Source organism: Typopeltis vanoorti, chromosome 17, assembly GCF_054136105.1.
Source record: "Typopeltis vanoorti isolate ZY-2024b chromosome 17, IOZ_Tvanoo_1.0, whole genome shotgun sequence".
NCBI classification, from domain to species: domain Eukaryota; kingdom Metazoa; phylum Arthropoda; class Arachnida; order Uropygi; family Thelyphonidae; genus Typopeltis; species Typopeltis vanoorti.
Window position 1 is genome coordinate 81158078 of NC_143565.1, and position 8174 is coordinate 81166251.

Consider the following 8174-nt stretch of genomic DNA (forward strand, 5'->3'; position numbering starts at 1 on the left):
TTTTATGCCCCATAAAAGTCAAGTTTCAGTTGCTTAGAATAATCTTCCCAATATGTTTAATTTATTCTTGCAAACGTTTATCAAAAGCTTCTTTTTTTTGTGAATATAATAAATATACGAATTATAGAAAGAGACCATGGTTTTTATTACCTTTCAATTATATACAAAGAAAACAGAAAATACAAAAGATAACAAAATAAATAAAAAAATCAACAGAATGAATCACTAATCAAAATTGTAAATAAGAAATCATCTGGAAGTGATAGATTTAAAAGGTTGTTTCAAAGTTCTGCACACCGTGACCTCGTTTAACCTTATTCTATATTTAACAAAATACATGAACATGCCTTCAATATAATGTCCTTCTAAATACTTAAGTCTTTTATTCTTATCAGCAAATCCTCTTTTTTTTTATGTGTTTGATAAGTCGGATCAATTCAGCCGAAACCTCGTCAATGGTAGTAAGAGCGTTTCCATGGACTAGTTCTTTTAACTGGTAAAGCAGATGAACCAGATGAAACTCTGAAGTCATCCAACACTGTACAGGAAGTAAGACATCACTTGCTGTCTATACAATTTTCACATGATTAGATACTTATTAAAACATCCTATTTAGAAAATGCTTTTGAAGTAAAGAAAATGCTTCTTTTGTCATTTTAATGATTTAGATCGAAGTCACAGCACTGTGATTGAATAGATGGCAGATGGTTTAACGTTAATTCCAGATAAGTTTTGAAACGTTACAATGTATGGTTTCATACATTATAACACCATCTCTAATGATGATGCAAACCTTTGTGTAAAGAAGCACTATATGCGGAAGCTAATGTTGTACTAATCACAAAATTCTGATTAATTAAAAAATTCAGCAAAGAATTAACTGAAACTTTATGAATCAATAGCTGCCTATATTTGATAGTTGTATAATCTTTTGAGATAGGGCATAATCCCATTTCTTGATACAAAAACACTATGAAATTACAGTTTTTTTTCCCCACTTCGTTCTCGTGTTTCTCGTGTATATTATAAAAGGTGTAGAAACACCTTTTATAATATACGAATTTTAATTTAAGTGAGAATGAAAATTAATATTACACTAGTAGAAGGCTGTGCGTTAATTTTACGTTCAAATGAAAAATTCATAAATGTCACATATATACTTCAAAAATTATCTTCTAATTATAAACGGTTATTTAATTCAACACTATTTTAATTAAATAAGATATTGTTATGCTCATGGAAATTTCATGCCTCAAGTCCAATTACAAACCTTCCTAAGAAGGTTTGTAATTGGACTTGAGGTTCGAAAAGAAAATATGTTTTTGGCGTCTTGTAATGTTATAATGATCTAATCGGGTGGGAAAAATGACAATAAGAAACCATGATCTATCGGTTTCAAAATTTGTATTCATTTATTTCAAAAATAATTGTAACCGTTTAATAAAAAGCTACAAAAATTTACAAGAAAATTAGGAATCTACTCCATTTCATTTCAAAAACACTAACATTATTATTCATCCCATTTTCCTCTTAACATGCTAGTCTCAATTCCCTATCACCGATTTGATTGCGTTGATTTCATGTAGCTTAATGCTATGAGAGGATTGTTAAACCTCCTTGTTTTTTCTTCAATGTCTGTTGATTTTGTGTCCCCTGGCTGATTTTTAAGAGGGAAAAAATTTCTTTTTGGGAGAAAAACCTTTGGCCTTTGTCTGAAGCTTGTTTAATCCCCTTGATGTTGAAATATCCTTAAAATTTATTGAATTCTACATGAGATTCGAACCTAGATCTTTTTGACTATCTAGCCGTAGAAACTGAACATCATGGGAATATAAATCGCTGCACAGAAATCCTGGACATGGAAATTTTACTGTAGCAAGATGATTCAGAATTTTGTCAACTTCTGTACCGCCATCATTCAATTTCACTTTTTTTTTAATCCTTGTTTTTAACATTCACTCACAGTTATGATCGTTTCATTATTATTACTCGGCATTCAGGAAATTCCAAAACTCACTGCTGGATTTGGGGCAGAGAAGCTGTTCACTCTACACTACATTAACTCTTCAATCCATCACCAAATATATTTTTGCCTGTTAACTGCAATTCACCAATCATTTTGTCAAATTTAAAAATGTTTATATGAAGAGTTATTTTTAAATTGAATATAAAAAAAAATAGTTATAATTTCTTCATGATTTGAGTACAGTGAGCGTTTCTACTTGTAAAAGACAGATAAAGAGATGTCATGTCTATATTCAATACACACATGCGTGCGCACAATGACATGAGGGTTGCCTTGTTGCTTGTAGAAGTGGACAACTGAGGTATTGGCACCCGGGGTGTATTGATATTTTTCATTCTGGAGAGTATCTGGATCCAAAAGATCTATCAAGTGGTTCAGGATAATCTTTTCTGAAATATTTTTTCCTAGATAATCTTTTCATTTCATAGTGTAAACTGATGCCACGAATAATTTTTGAGATTACTTTCGCTTGTTATTGATGAACATCATATAAGAAAGTGTAGAAGTTCAGTGATACAAACGTACCATTGGTTGCATGACATCATACAAAGAAAGTTTAATTCTACTCCAATAGAGACCATTCATAAACACAACACTACAAATCATGGTAGTTGCGAGCATATACAACTCATTGGAGGCGATGGTAATAACATAAAACTTAACGTAAAGTATAAGATCGAGCCGAATCTTTAGGAACTCAGGTATAAAAGTTTCTAACAATCTCTCTTTTAACTATCTTTAAAGTATTTTATGAACGAAAGGCCTGCGATACTAATCAAAATCAGGAAGGAAAGTTCCGAAGTCAACTTAAACCAAAACATGGTCGCCTAATTATATGATTCAGTGCCTCATTATATCTTGTAAGCCATTTTTCTATTCTGAACAGAGGAGGCCTCGTGCATATGTACTAAGGCACTGCAGCACCCACAATTTTTTTCGATGTATAAATATATTTATTAATTTATTTATATTTGCTTGTAATATTTAATTTTATCATCAACAATCCTATACAATTCTCTTATTTTGTAAAAAAAATAATAATAATAATCCATCTTGTAGCACTTAGGAGGGCGAAGGACGCTAGCTGCACTGTGTTTTCCACAGTGTCATATTGCAACGCACGCAAGCATAAGTACGTCATATGCGAGCTATTGGCGTAATGCGGCACTGTTGTTTATATGCAGTTTGCGCACCAGTAGTAGAGTGTTCATAGTGTTTATCATGTTTACTCCGTGTCTTTAAATATTTGGACATTACAATTAAAGACATAACATTTGTTATAGTAGTTTTTAAGTAATTTTAAATTATACCAAACTGTATAATTTTATCGATAATAAACAATATTTTTTCCATGTTTATTTTATTTTTTTAATTTTTACCATAATTTTGATATTTTATCCAAACACTTATACACTGTACTTACAGTGTGTATGTATACAGCAATCCCTCAATTAATGCGCCCCCCATTAGTGCGTTTTCGATTAGTGCGTCATTTTTTTTCGATACCCAAATTCGACTAGTGTGCCTCTAAAATTCGATTAGTGAGCCTATATACATCTTAAAAATAAATATCAGATTTTAAAAATTTTCGATCTATACATTTTTTATGGCTAACTATTTTTAAAAAATCACTCACCAGGATGAAATAATTTAGTTTCCGATTTGAAACATTTTACAAAGTTATTTTTAATGGCATACTACACACTCTCCATGTACACTTTGTTCCAAATTTACCTCCAAAATTTATGTCGTCTGCTTTACATGGCATTTTGCAGATCATATCTAGTGCAATTGTTTTCCTTACTGTTTTTATTTTAAATTATTTTCCTAACCTTTAATCATGAGTAAAAGAATTAGTGAGCAAAAAATAGAAGTGTGAAAATGATTCGAAAAGTAATCTCATTGGAAGAAAATCTTGGAATAATAAAGAAAAATAAACAAGGCGAGTCCAGAGCAAAGATAGGATAAGAACACACAAAAATGGGTGAATCAACTGCTGAATACAAAGAGAAAGGTAAAGCTGCTTCAAGTTCATCATGTATGCACTCGAAATCAAAGTATTATAATGATTGAATTAGAGAGAGACCTCTTTTTACATGGATCAAAGATTGTAACCAAAAACGGATCCCGCGAAACATTGGTCTTATTAAATCAAAAGCATTGTCTCTTTGTAACCTGGAAAGAAAGAGCTATCAATGATGGAAAAGAAGAAGAATTCCACGTTAGTGCTGGGTGATTTGAGTTTTTCAAAAAGAGAAATAACCTACATAATGTTATAATCACAAGCTGCAAGTGCAGATAAGGAGATATCCAAAGATTTTGAAGAAAATTGTGTAAAGGGACTATTGTGATCAACAAATATTTAATGTCGATGAAACCGACCTTTTTTTTTGGAAGCGAATGCTTTCCAAGACTTTTCTAGCCAAATCAGAGAAATCTCAGCCTGGTTATAAAGTCGCAAAGTCGAATGAAATTACTGCTAGCAATATGCGAGCCGTTTAGAAGCACATTCTTCCACATTGTGCAAATGATTTTAGAGGCTTTTCAAATGAATCTAAGTTAATTAAATCTCATTCTGAGAAGTTGAGTGATTCTGACCTGCTAAATTTACATGCACAGCGGGAAGGTCCTGAAGCATATGAAGAAAATTTAATCACTGACAAGTCCAAAGAGGTTTCACAGAAACGAAGCAGAATAATAAATTTATATTCTGAATATGTTTTTTATTGTCTTCTTTCAGCTTCACGGTTTTCCTTTAACTAGGCCCTGAGACATACCCTAATTCTTTTATAAAAAAAAATTAAAGGTCAAAAAAGAAATCTGAGGAACGAATTATACATTTTCCCATAGGTCATTATATTCGATTGGTGCGTTTTCGATTAATGCGCCTGTTTTAAGGAACGCATTAGGCGCATTAATCGAGGGATTGCTGTATTTCGAAAGTTGCAGCACCCCCACAATTTCAAGCCACGAGCCGCCACTGATACTGAATGCAGTGTTTGATGCATTTAACTTACTAGATATGTCAATAATGAACATATAATTTCTTTTTGACATATCTTATTAATAATCATACGGCTTCCTCGGTGTGGGACGTAATATCCAAATATTCTTGTTCCTTTTGAGATGAAATTTTTAAAGGAAAATTAAATTATGTTAAAATATGCTCTTTTTTTGAAATATACAAACATAATGAAACAATACTGCATAAAAACAAAAATAAAATTTATTAAGAAAATCCCAATATTTTCTTTCTTACAGAGACCAGGAAAATAAATAAATAAAGCAACAGAAAGATAAATTTGAACTTAATTGATGTAAACTTATTGAAACATTTTCATTGCTGAACTAATGCTGTTTTGTCACTTAATATATATAATCTTGTCTTTTTCATTTTTTTTTTTCAGTCATCGCATTGCATCGATTTTCTTACACGTGTATTGTTAGGCTCCTACGACTTCTCGTGTATGGGAGTGATATATGAAGAAATAAATAAATAAATAAAAAGTAATCATCCATCATCCCGCTTTCCCAACCTAACTGCAGCCGATAATATTGTTTTATGGATAATCAATCGTGGGCTTTTTTTTTTAACCCTTTCTCTGAATGTACATGTAAAGGTGCATATCGTGTCTAAAAATGTATGTGTTCTTGGACTTGTCTGCCCAATTTTCTGGGAGGAAATGCCTACGTTCAATAGATGTTGCCACACTGTTAACTCTTTGCATGACTTGTCTCCTTGTGTCGATATTCTAGTTTTTAATAATTTCTTTCGATGGTTATTATATTCATTTTTTTTTTCATTTTTCTAAAAAAAAAAAAAAATAGAAAAAAGTTTTCAAATAAAGTATTAAATCTTATAATGTCTTAGAAAAGTCCCCTCATAACGGACACAGTTTTCAGTTCTAGAGAAAAACAAAATATTAATGATGTTGGGAATCGTATATATATATATATCACTCCAAACAAACTTGATAATGCATTCGTGTATATTAGTAAAATGCTATGCTATGAAGTTGGAATTTAAAAACAAAAGTGAGAAATTAATCCAAGATAAATTTCTGTTTGTGTTCTGCAAGCAGTGAACGTCATTTGGGAAGTACGCATGTGCAGAAACGTCTATTTTTTTATGAAAAAAATAATAAAAACACATGCCATTTTAGCTATATTTTTAATTTTTAATGAAAACAAATGCCATTTTAAATGCTTTAAAACATATAGTACAGAGATCTAAATAATTTTACTTGTTTAAAACGTATGCCATTTAAATAACATGTTTTAAATTAATTTTTAAACACAAAGATGCTGCTCTTTTAACTGATTTTTTTAACTAATTTCTCAAGAGCATTAAAATTTAACGTACTGCGACTTTTAGATATTCATGTTCGTCTATATAAAACTACAGACCCACCCTGGCCTAAATGTTGCTTCTTTCCTTTTGGAAGAAGTATTATACTATGAGTTCTGAATTACAGCTGGAAAACTCAATTATGACAGTAAATTTTGTGTCAAGGTATGTTCTTGAACTCGTTAAAATAAGACCACTCCTTGAGCAAGGTTTATTTTTCTTTCAGAAGAAGATCTTGGATGCTTGTAAAGTGTAGCAAAAAGGAGGAAAATCCTGTTTTGGTAGAGTTGAAGGATACAAACTGGTTGTTACAAATGATAAGACACGATATTAATTATTAGTTTAAAGTTTTTTGTTGTTATACTCTTATTATTACAGTACAGTAAAAAGTCTATGGAATGAATGGACAGTGATTCTAGGGTTGTGAATAATAGCTTTTTTTTTTTTTTTGGTGGAAAAATAAGGAATGGCGGGAGAAAAAACTTAACACTGATGATAGGTTTATTTATTTATTTTTTATTTTTTTAGAAATAAACAAACCACACATTTCTTCTTAATACTATGCACCGTATGAAATACTCTATCGTTGGATTCAATGCAGACTTTGCTTTAATATTTTAATTTATTGATGAAGATGGACAATAAGACAAATAATTATACTAAGATTCAATGTTAGACAACACCTAACAACAACAACAAAAAAAGTAAATAAACTTGAAACTGCATTGATACAAAGTAAACAATTTATTTGATCATAATTGCGCAAAATATTATGTCAATATTTATATAACAAGCAAAATATAGCTAGTGACGTAAGTAACAGGCACTGTTATTTACGCAACGTGTATTTTATGGAGAAATCGTGAATTTTAAATTGAGAAATAATGCAAATAAACTCAGCCCAACTATGCATTAGCCGGCCTGGTTTGGTCGAGCGAATAGCGTTATCCATCTACTCGGCCTTAATTTCAGTAAAAGTAAGAATATGCAAATAAATAAATAAACTAGTTTAAAAAAAAAATCTTTCATAAAATTCATTTTACGTTGCTAATTTCGTATCCTACTGGATGCTTATAATGACCTTTTCGTTGAATATATTGTTCCTGACACGGAGGTACAGCGAGTGTGTTGTGCACTCTGAAGCAAAGGCCAAACTTGCGTCACCCCCATAGTCATTAGTTGGAATATATCAAATTAGGAAATAAGTCGCCTCAAGAGGGACGTTCTGAGTCAACCGTGATTAACTACTAATCTCTGCTGATATTGGAATCAGTCAATAGATCATAGTGGGACTACTCTGACCGCAGCAAGTAGAATGAACTTTGAACAAAAAACTTCAGATTCGCGTGTTCAAGGAAGCAACAAGATACAAAAATTTAAAAAAGAGCGGAAGTGCCTCAGATTACCGATTGGTGATTTCATTTTTCTTTCTTATGCAGGTTCGCTTAATCTCGTCTTTTTCTTGACGAGTTTTCTTAAATCTTTTCCCAGTCGGTTTGGAACATGTATTAAGCCGAAAATAAACATTAAACAATTATACTATGTTTTTAGAAGCATCCACGCAAAGTTACACTTGCGTCCCCCCCACAAAAAAAAACCATTTGTTGAAATATATCAAAACGAGATAAATATATGAAATAATCCACTAATGTCTGTTATTTTCCAGAGGTAGAATGCGTAACTCTTTTACGCCTGGCAAACGTTTGGAAATCGGTGGGCAGCCAGTCTTCGCTGAATTCTTGAGCTGAGTTCTTGACTTCCGATGATTTACAATACGTGGGCGGTGAGAGTGTGGCAGAC